Source organism: Equus asinus, chromosome 15 (assembly GCF_041296235.1).
Source record: "Equus asinus isolate D_3611 breed Donkey chromosome 15, EquAss-T2T_v2, whole genome shotgun sequence".
Classification (NCBI taxonomy): domain Eukaryota; kingdom Metazoa; phylum Chordata; class Mammalia; order Perissodactyla; family Equidae; genus Equus; species Equus asinus.
Genome location: NC_091804.1, coordinates 50,065,217 through 50,083,604, shown reverse-complemented (window position 1 = coordinate 50,083,604; position 18,388 = coordinate 50,065,217). Strand labels below are relative to the sequence as shown.

The 18,388-nt window shown below is 59.0% G+C and overlaps 1 long non-coding RNA gene across 1 annotated transcript; it reads right to left on the bottom strand.

The window, feature by feature from the left end:
• Positions 1-8,925: 8,925 nt before the first annotated feature.
• On the bottom strand, positions 8,926-15,956 carry LOC139040349 (uncharacterized). The gene is made up of 3 exons (XR_011494726.1): positions 15,806-15,956; positions 14,881-15,055; positions 8,926-9,358 (listed from the first exon to the last, which is right to left on the bottom strand). It is a non-coding gene; the product is annotated as an uncharacterized lncRNA (long non-coding RNA).
• Positions 15,957-18,388: the final 2,432 nt, after the last annotated feature.

Here is an 18,388-nt window from a genome sequence, read left to right as displayed (position 1 = left end):
TGTGCAAAGGTCCTGAGGTCAGAACAGGCCTGCCCCTGCTAAAGTACCTCCAAGATCCCTTTGGGCTCTGACTGATTGGAAATGGGGACACATGAGGGGAGATTGCTCTTCCTTACCACAAGAAACCCTCCTAGAAACCAAAGCCGTCCCCTGCAGAGCACAGAATGCTCAAAGAAGCTGCTGTTTCCAAGGCTGGACAGGACGAAGAGCCATGGCAGCCACGGCCAGCCCGAGGCCCCTCACCTCAAGGGAAGGTCCAGCCCCAGGCTCCAGCCCAGCCAGGCAGCTCCTCCCCCAGCAGACAGCTTGCTCGCCTTCTGCAGCTTCCTCAGAGTCTGGCTGCGAGCTGGCCGAGGACAAGGGGTACCGAGAACCCCAGAGCTGGCTCTTCCCCAGGAGGCACTGGGCCAGGTGGGGACCAGGCGTGGCTCTGGCAGGGCTCCCTCCGCCCCCGACACCAGGGGGCCCCCCAGTGCGATGGCTGTCCCTCCGTTCTGCCCCATGGGAGGCCTCCAGACACAAGGGCTTAGGAAGGCATTGCTTCTCGTGTGTTCCTCAAGAGGCGCTGAGCAGACCATGAAGAAGCCCGTGGGAATGCCCCCAGGAAATTATTATGCTGACTTTTGACAAGTCAGGTCAGGAGCAAGGCATCAGTGAGACGGACAGCAAAGGAGAGAGGCTCCGGGCAGGTGCCCCCCGGAGCCGGGCTCTCACTGCCCCCCATCCCCAGCACACTGACCAGCTGCCTCACAGCAGCACCAGGCAGAGTCAGATCTGGACTCAGGCAGCCTGGGCCTCACTTTCCCATCTGGACAGGGATAATGGTGATGGGCCCGGCCTCACACAGCTGGGGTGAGAATTGAGGAAGATGGTGTGTTCCCCAAACGCCCTCAACGGCATCCTCCATCCCACATGCTATTCTTCGTGGGCCTCTGACCCCCCTCGGTGGGGCTTGGGGTCTACATTCCCCCACCTGACTCTGGGCGGCCTGTGACCACAGCAGAGGGGACCACCTGTGACTCCGGAGGGCTGCAGCAGAAGGCGGCACTGCTTCCTCCTGGTCCTCTCGGGACACTGGCTCTTCGAACCCCGCGCCCAGGCCATGAGGAAGCCCAGCGCTGGGTGGCAGGTCCACGTGGAGAGAAGCTGGCCTCCGAGCTGAGGGCCACGTGAGGGCCCAGCGGGAAGTGAGGCTCGAGCCGCTCCGAGCTGCCCCAGCTGAAGCCGCACAGGGAGGACAGGGGCCTTCCTCTCTCTGGCCTGTTGAAACTGCAGATCTGTGAGCCCAATGATCGACTGTCGCGTTAAGTCACCAAGTTTTGGGGGGATTTGTTCTGCTGCCACAGCAACGGGACAGGTGTTGGCGCCTGGAAGTGGAACAGCACCATCCAAAGGCGCGGGGCCGGGCGCCCCAAGGAGACGGTCTGCGGGCTCGCACCACGCACGGGGAGGAAAGGGCCTTGTTGTGGCTGGACAGGAGTCGGGGTGGGGGGCAGGGCGTGAGCACAGGCACGGCGGGACACGGGAAGTGAGCACCCCCCGAACGCAGGGTCCGTCCAGCTCAGGAGGCTCCCAGGCAGAGTGTTGAAGCCACATCAGTCTTCTTCCAGCCGCCTGAGGTCACAACATAAACACAGACGCACAAACACAGGAGCTCAGAGACACACCAAGGAAGGAACGGTTCAAGTCTGAGCGGCTGTGGAGGAGACGTGACGGAGCTGCGCACGCTGGATCCCGAGGCAGAACCGTCTCTCAGGCAGAGGGTCTGGGGCGCTCAGAGTGGGACGCGGCTTCAGGGCAAAGATCAAACCCAGTGTGAGGCTGTCGGACCTGCAGTGGGACCTCACGGGGATCTGAGGGGAGCTTCCGGACAGAGGACCCCTGAGGGTCCGAGGGGTGTACTGGCAGGTCCTGTCCACTGAATAATAGGGCTTCTGAGAACCTTAAGGGCATTGTTCCCCTCTGGAGCCTCACAGGGGGCCCGGGACAGAGGGGGCCTATCTCAGAGAGATCTGTGGGTGTCGCTTTTGTCCAATGGAATGAACCCCAATAAGATCCATAGAAAACTCACAGTGTTTTGTGAGAATTGTTCTGGTGGGAGCAGTGCTGGCTTGGACCACAAAGGGCAGGAGGCACACAGAACACGAGCAGGTGGGAATCAGGCTGAGAAAAAGACTCGGCAGCCGGCGTGGACTGTAATTAGGGAAAGGGAAGGAGGAGGCTCCGAGGGTAGAGCCCAGAGCCACCGAGGACAGCTCCACGCAATTGATGCAGCCCTGAGCAAGGAACCGGCCCTTGTGCCACCTGGATTTCAGGACTGCCAGGAGCCTCCAGTGTCACCCCTATGTGAACGGTAGGGTCCCCAGCAGTTACCCTATGCCTGTCCCTCCACTGGATGGGGGCGCAGATAACCTGTCGCTTTAATTCAGGTCAAGAGGGATGCCCTTAAAGAGCTGGACCCAGGCCTCATCTGAATCTGAACTTGATGTGGATGACAAGAGCCTGGCCCCCAGGTCCCAGCCTGATGCCAGGACGGGTGACACTTTGGGGTGCATTGGGGGACCGAGAGAATTTTGTAGGTGGGAAAAATGTAAATAACTTCTGGCTGGTGGTTTTAAGACATGGCCCCCAAATTATTTGAAACTGCTCCCTTCAAGACCTGGGGAGCATTCTCCTCCTTTTGAATCTGGGCTCTTATCTGCTCCACCAACAGAATCTGGTGGAAGGACACTGTGCCAGCTTCCAGGCCCAGGCCTTAAGAAACGGGCAGCTTCTGCCACCTGTATCCAGAACACTCACCCTCAGAACCCAGCCCCATGCTGTGAGGAAGCTCAAGCCGCCCATGGAGAGGCCCGCGTGGAGGGGAACCGGCAGCCAGGCCCTCCCCAGCCCTGGGGCACGCCATCTTGGAAGTGGGTGCCCCAGACCAAGTCCCACCGCCCTGGCTAACACTGTGGCGCAGGCAAGCCAGCCCCTCCGAGCCTTGCCCAGATTGCAGCTTCCCGATCACAATTAATGATCATTTTTTTTCTTTTCTTTTCTTTTTTTGGAGGAAGATTAGCCCTGAGCTAACATCTGCCGCCAATCCTCCTCTTTTTGCTGAGGAAGCCTGGCCATGAGCTAACATCAGTGCCCATCTTCCTCCACTTTATATATGGGATGCCCACCACAGCATGGCTTGCCAAGCGGTGCCATGTTTGCATCCGGGATCCAAACTGGCGCACCCTGGGCTGCTGAAGTGGAACGTGCGAACTTAACCGCTGCGCCACTGGGTGGGCCCCAATGATCGTTTTTTCAGCCAGAATATTTCAGGGTCTTTTCTTACACAGCAATAGGCCATCAAGACATTTACAGAAAGCGCGCAGGACGGCTCCCGGGGCGTGGCAGGAGCTCATCGAACGTCAGCTACCGTTTTGGCTCTTCCTCCGTCATGATTGTCATCACCATCAGTGGCAATGCTCAGGTTGGTTTGGTAGAAATTATCAACTTCCAGAGATCCAAGGGCCCAGATAATATTCTAAACACCTGGGCTCTGAAACCAAAGGAATAAACATTAGGACCAAAGGACCGTGAATTGTCTCCTCTTCGGCTCTGAGGGTGAGTTACTTTGTCGTGGCCTCCGGGCTTTCTGAAAAACATCAGGGTAGAGGGTCTTATTATGGGTGATCACAAGCCACGTTTTGCTATTTTTCCTCCTTGTCCATAATTTCTTTGGAAAAGATGACGAAAATGTTTGAGGCTTTATTTCAGTTCCTGACTTAAAACCGCCAACTTTGCTTTTGCAAGTGGTGCAAATACGTGACACAGTCGTTTTAATTTGGGTTTGAGCTCGGTGTTCTCAGACATGAACAGCCACCCCACAAATTGGCAAGCTGTTCCAAGATGTCGCTGCTCCATCCTGCTGGAATTGATGGGGCTGATTGCAGGACCTCCCGTGAAGGAGACCAGGGCTCTCAGCCTTCCCCTCAGATTTTAAATGCACAGAGGTCGTTTGGGACCGTGAGACGTGCCCCCGCCCAGTGCAGGAGGGAGATACACACCATCAAGTCCCACGTCCAGGTGGGACCCAGAGCTGCCGGGGCCCGTCCACTGGAAGATCCCCTGGAGCAGGATAGCCCCCTCTGGGCTGCTCCTCATCTCCCCCTGGGGGTGTCCCCTAGGTCCCTGTCTGGGCCACACCAGGGCCACGCCCTCTCCTCACCCTCCAGGATGGCTGCCTTGGAGCTGGCCCTGGGGGGCCCTTCCTGGACACCCCTCATCCCTAACACCCTGTGCTATCCAGGATCTCAACCGCCATCCCTGGGTCCTCAGTGGAAGCAGTCCCCAGGTAGGAACCCCTGAGCAGCCGAGGAGAGCAGACCCGTCTCCCCTAGGTCTGTGGGCCTGCCCTGGGAGGCGCCTCCACCCCGGTCCCCACAGCCACCTCTCCTCCAGGCTCCCAGGGGGCCGAGGGGCTGTCCAGTGGTCCCAGCTCAGAGCCTCTTACGAAGGAAAAGATCCGCTGTCGGGGAGCCCCGTGGCTGCCGCGGGGACAGCAGTGTGGCCGCGAGGTAATCAGCAGGCAACAGTATTATCATTACGCTGCTAATTAATTCCCAGCTCGTCACGTTTCCTGTGGCTAATTTGTACTAGGGCTGATTTGATTAAACTCATCTCTATGCTAATAAACGTGTTTTCCATTGTTTTAGTGGCCGAAGGAAACGGGTTCGATATTTACATGTTTTGACGTTCATCAGAAATTGCAACATCTGAACTGATTCCTCTCTGGTTTCTAAGTTTGTAGAAAGGCTGGTAGGGCCAGGCACTTCCCACAGGCTGTCCTCCTCTTGGTGATCCAAGCCTGGCCCACGTGGGGGTCTCCACCCCAGCACAGAGCCTCCTGCTGTGGGGTCTTGTGGTGCCCACGCCCCTCTCTGCTGACAAGCAGCTGCGATTCAGGGGCAGGACGGACCCCAGCTTTCACATCCCCCAACCCCAAGTGGCGACATGACTGGGAACCACGCTATTTCCCTTAAACCAACTTGTCTTCACTGTGGACCTCGTCCCCCAGCAGCTCCCTCCAGCTACTGTATGGGACCCCACACACATACTGGCACACACGCACACACACATGTGCACACACACACGGGCACACATGCACCCTGGCATCAGGGAGCCTGGGCAGCAGGGCCCTCACCCCACCTCCACTTGTCCTGACACGTGGGGATCTGCCCCCTGCCCGTGCCCAGGACACGAGCTTGGGGTCCTGGGGTCTCGAAGCACCCGGGGCTCCTCCGTATGAGTCTCTGCAGGCTGCTGCTCCGTGCAGCTCCTCCCAGTACTGCCACGGGCTTTGGTGTCTCTGGACCCAGCCCTGCCTTGTTGAGAGCCAAGTAAAAGGACTATCTGGAATTTGCCCCCCACTACCCTGACCCTCATATGACCATGACCGTGACCGGCTGTCCCTCTCTCGGCCCCGGCAAGTCCAGCTCCGGCTCTCTGCTCCCTTTCCTTGGGTCTGGCTCACTGCCCGTTCCATTCAGAAACCTCGACCTTAGCCTTCTTTCCGCTCTGCTGGACCACTACCCCCTGGGGCCTCCCTCTCTCTCTCGGGGGGGGGGGCCCTCCTCCTCCAGGACCACCCCCCTTCTCTGGGGTCTCCCTACCCCTACCTGTGGGGCCCTGAGCTGGAAGGGCAGAGGGTATCCCAACCCACCCTCCTTGGGCAGAGCTTTTCATGCCAAGCCATCTTAGACCACATCTGGTCCAGTCAGTGGTCTCAGGGGTGGGGAGCGTGTCAGTGGGCACAAGGCCAGCCCCAGCAGGTCAGTGAATGTGGTGGTCCCTTCCTCCAGGAATGGGGGAGGGGGCAGGAGCAGAACTGGGAAGGGGCACCTCCAGGGAGGGAGGGTGGGGCCAGGAAGGGGGCGAGTCTTATCCGATGGGCAGGAATGGACTAGGTGGGGCGGAGCCTCGGCAGAAGGGAGCACATGGGGCTCGGTGCTTCGGGTCCAGCGTCCGCACCTGCTCTGGACTGGCCTGTGTGGATCCCTCTCCAGGACAGAGCGAGGGCTTTCTGGGGTCATTCCACAGGAGAAATGGGACTTGGGGGCAAATCACTGTTTCGCTCAAGCTCAACCAGCTCTGACTCAGTCTCCCACCTTTCCAGTGCAGTGGCCTCCGAGCCCAGACATCTGTCCAATCCATCACCCTGAAGGGCCTGGGGCAGGACAGAGGCAGCACTGAGGAAGGTGGGCCTGGGGAAGCGGCATGGGAGCAGGTGAGGAGGCAGGAATGGATGCAGAAGTACCCCCTGCCCACCTCCAGCCAAGCTGAGACAGACCTGGGAAGGAGAGGGGTGGGGGAGAGAGCAGGGGAGGGGCCAGGGGATGGGGGAGGGGCCGTGTAGGAGGCACGTGGGTGGCAGGGAGTGGAGGAGGCAGTGGAGGCAGGCAGATGGGGAGCAAGCTTGGTGACCAGCCCACACAGGGATAACCTCCTGGGGCCTCCTTAGGAGTCCTCTGTGGGGCTCTGCGCAGGGCTCGGTGCCTGCTGCATGCACCTGTGTGCTGCCATCTCTAACGTGCCCAGACCTGAACGTGCCAAAAGCATCATTTTACGAAAATATGAGCTTCAAGCATTTTCACCCTGAGCTCAGTAATGCCCCCTTGTTGTTTCAGGACCCATCTTCGCAGCAGTCCACTTGGTGTCATTTCCAGATTCAAGACCCTCACGGTGTGCCCTGTGACATTTCCATCCCCTGCCCTGAGACCTGAACCCTAGTACGCAGGAGGTGGCAAGAGCCAGGAGCCGAGCTGGTGCTCCGGTGGAGAGAATTTTCCTTCTTGTTGCTTGTCTTGTTTTTTCCCATTGTTGCCTCCATCAGGACGGATGTGAGAGCCTTGCCCAGATCCTGGGGGCTCATCTATGGCATTCTGGCCCAAGGACAAGCCAAGGACTTCCAGATGCTGTGCCCCACCTTGGGAATGCTCCCAGGGCCACTCCACCCCATCCCTCTCTCATGCACTAGCTTCCCCACTCACCGCGGGAATGGTGACAGAGAGGCTGGTCCCTGTTTTCCTGATGGAATGTCGATCCTTCCCCAAGAAAGCAGCTGTGTCTCCCACCCACCCTCCTCCTGCACTTGAGTTTTGCAAGGGGAAGGGACTGAGGGAGACCTTGAGAAGACGTTGACTGAGATTCATGGTGAAAATTCGTGGATTGAGCTGCAGAAAAGGGAGGACAGTGTCACTAGTTGCTGCCCTGGGAGAGCTGGCATCCGGGGCTCAGTGCCCTCACAACCTGGGGGCATACTGGGCTCTTGATGCTTGCTACCCGCTAAAGGCCTGAGCTCTGGCCCAGGGACTGGAGTTTACAGCAACAAGTCCCTGATAATGTAGCCATTTTACAATGTGGAAACTAAGAAATAATGGTTCAAAATAAGCTATTTTCTCAGTTCTCCGAGGTCGCACTCTTAGCAGCAGAGCCAGCATCCCACTGCAGGTGGGAGGAGTCCAGGCCCACACCCCTGTCGGCTGTGCTGGGCTGTTTCCCCTTCATCCAGCATCCCTGCCCGGAGTGTCAGCTTCCTGATCCCAGCAGTGAGCCCCGTTTTGGGTTGCCTCTCTCCCAGCCCACACTCAGACCCAGAGAGCCTGCTCCCCACCTCCCCACACTGCGTCTGTCCCCCTCAGTGACAAAGACCAAATGTTGGTCACCAAATGTGGCACTAAGCACCAGGTAATGGGGCCACTCTAAGCAACACAGGCTCATATTTTTGCTTTTTGGCAGTAGAAGTTCCAGGTGTGTGCAAATGGGCTTGTGTTGGTTTCAGAAAACAGATGGTTATGCAGCTGAATATTCTATTTCACCAAGTGGGATAGGGAACGGAGGGGATGGTTCTCCCTCCTGGGACTCCATATTTCAGCATAAACTTAGTGTCAGGACAGATCAATAGGCCAGAGAATGCAGCCTCCTCCTCGGGTCTGTGGAGTTTGGGATTACACTGAGAGGTGGCCAGGGTTCATCTGCTCTGCCCACCTGCCTGAACCCCACTCCCAGGATTAGGAGAAACTCAGACATTTCCCAATCATTTTCTCAAGGGACCAAGCAGAGGAACGGTGTCCTTCCCTGTTCCTCTGGGGAATTGCAGTGGGGAGGGAGGAGGAGAGAGAGAGGAAGGGGAGGAGAGAAGAAGCAAGGAGGAGAGAAGGGAGAGGGAGGGATCGGATCAAGGAAAGCAGAGGAAAGGCTCAAGGTCTGACTGAGGTTAATAAAAAGACTTATGTTCCCAAAGACATGCAGGCAGAACCATAACTCATGATGCATTAGGGGCCCGGCTGAGCTGGCGTTTGTCGAAGCTGGTCGAAATTCAAGGGGGGAGCGTTGCATCTTCAGCACCTTGGAGAGCACCCCAGGCCCAGCGCTCGGTCCCGGACGGATCCCAGCACTGCGGACAGCGGGCCAGGCCAGCTCGGCTGCCCCAGGGACAGCGCCCAGCCTTCTCCAGGAGGGAGGGGAGGCAGGACGGCTGCAATAGGCTTTGCCAACAGCCAGGCAAGGACGTGCCTTGTGCCTCCTACGAGCTGGCTGTCTTCCATGGGGCTTCTGACACGTGCCCCTGATGAGTGATGACAGCTCAGCTCCCTTGGGGCCAGTATGAGCCTCTCCGGACCCGGCGTTTTAATTGGCCTCTAACCAGCAGTTTTTAAAAGCCTAGAACTCCTGAACGGAAGCAGATCCAGCTGCCCTTAGAAGCTGGGTGTGGACGCAGGGGGAGGGCTCACTGTGCTCCAGGGTGTGCTCCGGGGAAGCTGCCACTTGCAGGAAAGGACAGTTCCACTGGGTGGCAGGGAGCATGGCCCTCCATCCCGCCCCCACCCAAGCCCCCTTGGCCAGTGTTGGCTCTGCGCCCCGTAAGCCGGTGAGGTGGTTGCACTGAGTGCAGAGGTTTCCTCTGTATTTTATTGTGTGGTTTCTGTGCCCTGCCATCGATCACAGCAGAACAGCCAAGGTCCCAACCTTGATGTTTTATGAATCCCAACAGTTACATCCAACGTGGCTTGGTTGACTCCATGTTCTGGCCCTGGAGACCTAGGAACAAAGCTCTCTTGCTCCTCCCATCGCTGGCCTCCACCACCGGGTTCTCTCTTCCTCCTTCTCAGGACTCTCATCAATGCTCCACGTGCGTGAGTCCCGGCAGGATGGAGAGTGACGAGGGGCCCAGCAGAGTGGCTTCTCCATCAACTCTGCCTTCCTGGGCGAGGCCAAATGGAGGGGCGTGGGCAGGAGAGGTTTGATTCAAGGGGACAGCCCACAAGAACGTTGGCCCAGGAGTCTGCGGGCCTCCACCTGGAGCGGCCTTCCCTCCCTTGTTCACCTGAAAAAGAAATCAGTTCAAATGCCACGTCTCCCCAGAAAGAAAGGAATCATGATGTCCACGTACCTGGGCCCCCCATGTGCACTCCGAGCTTCCCGTGGGCACTCCTCTCTCCCTCCCTCAGCTGCCTCAGCAAGGTCAGGCCCTCCATTTGTTGTTCAACGTGTGAGTGCCCGTCCTGCAGAATTCCACCTCTCCCCACCCCAGGATGGCTGTCCTGACTTCCTTTCCTCTAAAAAACTCCCTCTTCCCTGGGAAAATCCCTTAAAGACTTCCCAGAAGGGAGGACAAGTGCAGAGCCCTGTGGGGCAGGAGAAGGTTAAGGATCCTGGAGCTGCCGTGTGGGGGCGCTTCTGCAGTGGTTCCTATGGAAATGTTCCATTTGCCTTTCTTCCCACGCTGCCTGCCCCAGGAGGCCTAGGTGTCTCTGGACTCCAGGAAAGCAGATGGTTTCAGTAGGGTGGGGCAGGGGGCCCTGACCCCCAGGCCTGGGCATCTGCCTCCCATCCTGGCCACTGTAAGCCACCCACTGCCCTTGGCCCCTCAGCATCAGATGCGGGCAGGGGGCAGGGAGCTGGAGACCAGGGAGGTGCTGGTGGGAAGGGAGAGGAGGGGAAACCTGGGCTGTTGCTGGTGGACGCTTCTTTGTGACATCTCTTTGTCTGGGGTCTGTCCAGCCCCGACTCCTACCTGTTGACATTAAGCCACCTTTCCCACTGCCTGGAGTGAGGGTTGGGGTGCAGGGAGGGGATGGTGAAGAACAAACAGACGCGGGGAGGGGGAGGTGACAAAGACCACAAGTCAGCGCTAGACCCAGGTTCTGCCTCTGCCTCGGGCTCCACACACGCCACGCAGCCTGCAACGGCCTCCAGCAAGTGTCTCCCAACTGGGTGCTCATCAAAGCTTCACAAAGGGCAGGGAGCGCCTGCAGCCCCTCACACCCCTCGCACCCCTCCCTCCCACCCCATAGTCAGCCCAGTTTGTTCAAGGGGTGACTTAGTGAACATGTGAATGACGAAGAATGAATGAATCGATGAATGAGGGAATGAATGACTGAGCGAGCGAGTGAAGGAAGGAGTGAATGGGGGGGAGAGTGAGTGAATGGGGAGGAGAGTCAGGAGCCGGCGTTAGGCATGGGGGACTCAGCGTGAAGTGGAGTCTGTCCCCTCCACCTCGCCCCAGGATCTTTCCAGACTGGAGCCCTGGGGCCGGGAGCAGGTGATGGCCAGACACCCCAGGGTCCCCTGCTGTGCCTGGCAGCCCTGTTCCCCCACCTCCGTCAACGTGGCCCCCACTGTCCCTGTACTGGGAGCCCTTCCTGGTCCCCTGCTCAGAGCTGCGGCCCCCAGGCAGCCCCCACATGTGCCCCCACGTCCTCACCCCGGTTGGATGTCAGTGGTCATTCCCTTGGGCGTCTCCCCCTCCCCCAACCTCCTAAGCTCCACGGGGGAGAGGTCTGGCCTACCCTCTCCGGCTCTTTCACCCTGACACGTCCTTGTAGGAGCCCGGCGAGAATTTCTAAGTCCTGCAAGGCAGGGGCTCTCTCACTGTGTGTGTGACGTGCTTCCTGCAGGAGTCCTGGTTTAGCTGAAGCAGAGCAGAGCGTCAGTCATCTGGGCAGCTGTAGTGACCGAACGACTGTGCTGGCCCAGCAGGGGTCTGACTGGGACACGTGCTCCCGTGAGAAGGCCAGCGCAGCGTCTCCCTCACTGCAGGGGCCACTTGCTCAAGGACTGTCTGATGGGGGTGGGGGTCAGGGCAAGTGGAGGAACCTGCCACGAGAACAAGCCTGCCCACTCCAAGCGTGCAGTGAGAACTTCTCGCCAGGCAGCCTCTCGGTGGCCCTGCCCTGCCAGATGCACCTCTGATCCACAGGACATGTCGCCCCTCTGGCTCTACAGGCCCTTCAATGACAGTGAAAGCCATATTGCTGTTTATTTTCCTCTTAAACAAACTCTGGAAACTTAAATCCTGTATTTTGTGGTCATGCTTTGCCTACAAGTTCACAGCACCTTTAGGTCAAAGTCCTTCCCTACGAAAGGAACATCCTCCGCTTTGTGCTCTGGAATCAAGACAAAGGGTCCTTCTACCCACACAAAAATAGACAGACCTCGGCCCAGGAGGCGCCGGGCAAATGAGCAGGAGAAACAGTTACCTGAACCAGGAGTAGAGAACACATCAGATGTGAGGGTTTGACCTCTTGTCGGACACTTTAAAATAGTGTTTAGCATTAGCCAAACTGAGCAAAGAAACTGAATGAAAAATGGCCGGGAGGCTGAGCAGGTCTCATTTCAGTTAAGACAACAGAGCAGTGTTCAGAGAAGTGGCTGTTCCACGTGCCCCCTCCTTCCCCCCAGAACATTCTGTGGCCCATGTGCTCATCACGCACAGTCCCCAGAAGGGCTGCTTCCACACGCGGCGACCTAACAGCTGGGAGAGCCTTACAGCTGCCAGCAGGGGTGGGTCTTGGGCCCCAGGAGGGTCTGGACTGGAGCCCCCTCCCTAGAGAACCAACCACCCACACAGAGGTAGAAAGCGGGGAGGTGGCCGCCACGTTGCCCAGGGCAGACTCCTGCGTCAGCGCCCGTGAGGTCTGAGGTCCACGACAGGCTGTGTGTAGGGCCTGCGCAGGCCAGCCACCTCGGGGGCATAGCAGGGGACAGCACTGTGAATGCAGTGCATCCTTGTGACAGGCACAGTCCTTGACCTCCCTTGACCTCTCCCCCCGGAGCACGACCTCTCCCCAGCCCAGGATGAGGCACGTGGGGCAAAGGGCTGCCCAGCCACCAAGTACTTCAGCAAATCCAGGTAGCTTTACTCTTGTGAGCAGCGACTCCTCTGAAATATATCACCAAGAGAGGACGGGAGGCAAGGGGAAAAAACCCATCTCAGGCATTCATTGCAGAGTTGGAGAGAAGGCTGCCTGGCAAAACGGCGTGTGTGTCCATCAGAGGGGTGGCTCCCCTCACAAGGAGTTGGGGAGAGAGCAGGTCAGTCTGACTCCAGCTCTGGCCTGTGACAGAGCCTGAGGTCTGGGGGAACCCACCCCCATCCTGAGCCCAGAGACACACAGCGTAGGCTGCCTTCCCACAAACACCCAGCCAGGAGGAGACCTCTTGGATGCAGAGGACCAGGAGCAGGGAGACTGCTGTGCACATCCCAGCAGTTAAAGATGAAACAGGACGAGGAATGGGGCTCGTGTTTAAATGTTGATGGAAAGGAAGCCTTCGGCTGTCCACCAGGTGTGTGGCTGGGACACTGGCCTCCCGGCTCACCTCCCAGTAGCCCAGCAGGTTTGCAAACTGGGCCCAAAGAAAGCCCAAAACTGCATGCAAGGGATGTGCAGAGCTGGCTGGAGCAGCCGCGGGGGACGCGTGGCACTGTGCCGTGCCTGTGCTGCGCTGCCGCAAAGCCCTTTATTTCCGTCCACTCTCCCAGCCGCCCTGGTTGGCAGGGTTATTTCGGCATCCTCTGACGACAGTGCAGGACTTGTTTTTAACCATGAAAAATGGAGCTTGTGATGAACAATGGCTTCTAAAGTTATTTCAGTTCTGACAGTTTGGGGAAGAATTAACACCTTGACAGAGGTATAAAGATTCTCATTTTCCCGTTTTAACTTCAAGCCGATGCCAGCCTCAGCTGATCCTGGACAATGGAGACCATCAGACGGCTCCCCAGAGACCCCCATGGTGCTCACAGGCCAGAGCGGAGGCCAGGCTGGCAGCGTCACCTCCCAGGCTGAGCTGAGAGCATGTGGGGGAAGCAAGCAGCACAGCGTCCAGACCAGCACCCCCTGCAAACACGGCTGCCACTCCTTCAAAGGTGTGCCGATGCACTGCGGGACGTGGGTGGACACACTTACAGATGACAGGAGGAGCCCTCTCAATGCAGAAGACAGACCAAAATGTGGGTCAGGCTTCAAGCAGGGCCAACCTGCCTCCTTCCATGGGCCCTGAGGGCCCTGCCGAGCCTGGAGTGGAGCCTGCCAGGAGACCGTTCCCGCGTCCGCATATCCTTGATGTCTCGGAGCTGATAAGGAAGCACATTCCCGCTTCCAGGTTAATTTTCCACCAAATTAGCGACATTGCATGCCCTTGAAACGTTCTTTCTAGGTGACTGTTCTAATGCTCATAACTTGCTCACGCCTCCCCTTGTGACCGACAGACGTGTGGTCCTGCTCCATTAGGGTGGACCCCGTGAATTGTGCAGAGGATGATGAAGCCTGTGGGTCCAGCGTCTAAAGACCCAGCCTGGTCCAGAAACTGTTTCTGGACAGAAACTGATGGGGAAACACCTCAGATCCCACATTTACGGAAATCCCATGAAAGTAAATATTTAAAACTGTTTCTCATAATCACTGTTCATGAGACCCCAATGGGAGCTGAGGGGCGTTCATGATCAGTAACATGTGGCTGGTCTCACCAGCCCTGCGGCCAACCTGCTCTGTCCCTCGCAGTCGGAAATCCGCAGGGAAAGGCCATAGGATGTTTCCTTATGAGGGCACGGGGCCTGCCCGGGATTCCTGACTGCCCTCGCAGGAGCCACTGTGGCTTTCGGGCAACACAGCAGCTGAGTGCAGGTATTCCCGAGAAGTATTTGTCTTCCCCTGGGCGTGGCTGGGTGTGGTCCTGGAATCAGCCCTGCCCTGTGCTGCCTTCCAGAATCTTCCTGCCTGGGCCCCACCACGCAGGGAGAGGCCACGGTGAGCAGCTGTCCTCTCAGCTCCACTCTGCAGGGCTGAGCCAGCCAGGGCTGCTGGCTGGGAGGCACAGAAACAGAGTCACCAGGCCGTTGGGCGTGAAGCATCAACGTCCACACCCCAAAACAGCATTCGCCTCAGCACTTGCCTGAGGCCCCTCCCAGGGCACGCTTGATCCCTGTGTGGGACGCCCAGCCCCTCTGTGTGCAAACCACGTTAGCTGCTGATGTGAAGGGGCCATGCCCCTTGTGGGACCCCAGCCCACGCCGGTTAGCGGGAAGCCTTGCAGAGGACAGACAGCGGAGCCACAGGCACGGCCTTCAGCTCTCAGAGTGCGGCCCCCCAGCCAAGCCCCCCAGGTTGTGTGGCCTTGGTGTCTCCTTAGAGATAAAGTAGAACAGTCCTGGGGACAGCACAAGACCATCCCACCCTGGCCGCTCTCCAGTCACGCCCCTGAGTGACAGGAGGGTCAGACACCCAGGGTTCCCAGCTGCAGGAGCCCCGAGTGCAAGCCCACTGGCTCTGAGACTGGGGCTGGGATGCCGGTGCGAGGCAGCCCAGAAGCTTGGGGCTCCTTCCCCGCTTCCCTTCCGAAGGTCCAGGATGGACGGGGACACAGGGCTGACCCTCTGGGTTTCGTCTGTGCCAGGAGGCAGGCGGAGATCAGCGCCCCATCACTGGGAGCTCAGCCTGACCACTCTCACCCCACACCTCCTCCAAATGACCGGTCCCCACCGCCTGCCTTAGGGTGTGGGGCCAGAAAGGCCGTCTGAGGACAGCAGGACAGCCTTTCGGTCCCCCTTGTTGTCCTATCCTCACACACCTGGGCTCTGGTCCTCCGGGGTGCGGGCACCTCCCGCCCGGCTGGCTTGCTGGCTGCGGCTCTGGTTAAAACACTCCAGCCCGCACTCTGCCTGGCCTGTCTGTCAGCCTCTGGCTCCTGGGCTCCTCCTGCTCTTCATTTTCCTCCTCCTTCTCGCAGAGCCTGAGACAGGAGGCTGGGTGAAGGGAGAAAGAGGAGGATGTTAATCACAGTGGAGGAAGTCCCCCCACCTCGCCCATTCCAGGGGCAGAGGGGGCCCTAGCTGTGGCTGGAGAGACAGAGGATCTCAGTATGGAACCCTTGGGCCAGCCAGGAGGGTGCGCTCTGTCCAAAACAATGCCCCCGGTGCCCCAGAGGGAAGGGGGTGCACAGCCGCGGGCGTCTTGGAGGTGGGTGCTCAGCAGTCGAGGCCCCGGAATAACACTGCTCTTGGAGGGAGCACAGGCGCTCTCCCCGGGAGCTCAGGAGCAGCTCGGCAGAGACGCAGCTTCACGCAGGAGGAGGGTCAGCCGCCCACCAGTGGCCACGATCAACTCGGCTCTTTTAATATCCAGACATTGATTCCCCCAGTCTCAGGAAGTGCCTTTCTGTGCAAGATTTTCTAAGCTTCAACCTCCACCCCAGGCGCCATCCAGAAAGCACCTCCCTTTGTGCCCCCTGCCCTGGACCCTCTGTGACCTCAGGTGACCACATCAAGCCCTCTCAGGGACAAGACCCCCCTCAAAGGATGCAGTTGCAGAACGGGGCCCAGGAACTGGATTCCCTCCCCCCAGGGCACTGTGACAAATGAAGCCCATTGGCCACATGATGGGGGCTGGAGATGGAGCCAAAGACCCACAAACCAATGAGAGGGCAGGCACTGGGGTCTCCGTGCGCCATGCCCCCTCCCCAGGATCCTCCAGGCGCAGCCTAGGAGTCTACTGACCTGCTGAGCCTGGGCCGCAGCTCTGCCATGTGAGCCCGAAGACAGTGCATTCCCAGGGGCAGCTGAAGACCACGCATCCTCTGAGATCACTGTCGTCCTCAACTGGCCCACGCTGCTGCAGCCGACACCAAGTCAAGGACACTCAGAGGCTCTGCAGAGGCAGCACGCACAGAGCCTGGCCGCTCACCCGCCCTTAAAACCTGGTGCTGAGGACCAGGCCAGGGCGGGGGGGGGGGGGGGGGGTGCTGACATCCACACGGCTTACAGCAGGGGCCCCGTGAGGGAAAGACAGCACAGAGAGGCTCCAGGGTGTGCCTGCCACGTGTGCACACACCCGTCTGCCCACACACCAGGAGGGGCCGGGGGTTTCCAATCGCCCTGGAGAGATCTCTTTCATCCTCCGAGGAGCAGCCCTTTCCTGCAGTGGGCGCCCAGCGCACCCGCGCCAGTGCTGCTAGCCTCCCTCCTGCCCGGCCGACCCAAGCAGCACTGAAGGGTCCTCGCCAGCCTCTGCAGCCTCCTCACCTAGAAGGCCAGCTCCGCGTGGGAGAGGAGCGGAACAAGGGCAGCAGTCACGCAGGCTTCCCATCTCCAACTCTATGTGCTCCACTGTCGCAGGACCAGGTCAAGCCTGCGGGACCCACCACCTGGTTCAAGGGGCAGTGGCTTGGTGGCCCTGAGGGGGAGGGGCATGGAGGCCTCTGCAGTCAGTCAACCAACCGGTGAGTCACCATCAATCAGCCATGCTGACCACAATGTAGCTGCTGTTGGCTCAGAAAGGGGGTCCACACTGAGGACTTGGCCGTAAGTACTTGGGGAAGGGTATGTGCCAGGCCCTGGTCAGTGCATCTGAGCACACTCCTACACACATGCACACACATGCATGCACAGAGCACAGGTGCACACGCATGTGTGCACAACCCATATGTGTAACCACTCACGCAGAGCCTGCAGTACATGCATGTTAACATGTGCATACGTGTTGTCCACACTCACAGACACATACACTTGCATTCATATGTGCACAGAGCACAAAACATTCATAGACTCGCACACGTGCATACGTACACATGAGCACACACAAGCACATATTCACACCGAGACACTCATTCAGAGCACACTCGTGCATGCACACATGGCACATACAGGGCAAGCGGTGGTCGGGCAGTGGCACCCCCTTTGGGGCGCGGACCCTCTCTCCTCTAGCAGAGCCCCCTGTTTCTGAAGCTAGTCTAAATTGGCTTCCCTCTGGCCTGCCAGATCCCCAGGGCAGGGTTTGGGGGTGTCGTCTGAGCCACAGCCCCCCAGGAAGAGAGGGCGGTTAACTCTTTGTCCTCGGCCCTGAGCCTCAGCCGGGCTCACAGAGCTCAACGTGCTCTGCGGACACTTCCTCCCCTCCAAGCCGCAGCCACCGTTGGAGGGTGTCGGCCCTGTTCCGGGTGCATCCTGAGAGGTCTCAACGTGCACACCTGCAGCGCTTTCAAGGCCGCACTGCCTCCTTTCTTCCTGAAATTCTCTTCTTTCTTCAGCTGATGAATTACTTGAATTGGAAAGAAAATCACGAGGATATATTGTCTTTCTTGTAGTTAAGATGTCAGATAACCACAGACGAGGGGAAACTTCAAAAAAGAAATGACAGGGAGGTTGGGCCACAGTGTCCCGCTCTGAGACCACAGGGGACGTGGCAGCGCCTGCCGCCAGGGCCTCTCGGCCGGCTGCAGGCTGGGTCCCGGCTCAGAGCAGCAGCAAGGTGCCGCCTCCAGCAGACGTCTGAGCCGGGAAGGGCTGCTGTCCCCGTGTGTGAGGATGAATGGATGGGGGGATGACTGCGTAAGCAAGTGAGTGAACAGGCCAGTGAGCAGATGAGAGCCTGGGATCCTGGTGGGGGCCCCGAGACCCTGTCCCTGCAGCCCCGCCACAGACAAATGCCCCAGACAGGCGGAGGGTCACACAGGTCATAGAAGTGGACACACCAGCTAATGGCTGCCACCTGCCTACCTCTCTCCACAGGGTGCTGGCCTCTGGCCTCTGGAGGGGACATGGAGACCCTGAAATGCAGGGTCTACATCCAGTGAGGTCCCCCTACCGCCCCCACCTTGTGGAGTGGCCGGCCCACTGCTGCCCTCTGCTGGCCATGAGGGCCCACTGCGCTCCTGGCTGGGGGCGGGGAGAGGGAGGGGACGGCAGCGAACTGGGACGGTGTCAGCTCCAGTCAGCATCACCGAGCTGGTTGCCATGGCAACGGGAGGGGGTGAAGGGGCTGCTGCAGAAGCCTTCTGGAAAGCAGGGAATGTGCCGTCCTCCTTCCGCTGGAGCCAAATTCCTCACGCTCTGCCTCCCCAGCAAAGCCCATGTGACCACCCAGGCCCAGGGAGGCGGAAGGTCCAGGGGCTAGGCCCCCACTGCCCAGGCACCAGGAGCACGGCTCTGCTTTAGGATGCCTTCAGCAGGACCACTCCTTCCCTCTCGCCTGGCCAGTGCTCCCTGAACTCTCTCACAGGCCGCATCCCCTCCAGATGGACCCAGAGAATGCCTGGGACGGTCACCTGGGAGTGGTCACCTGGGGCTCCCCTGCCTGGTCAC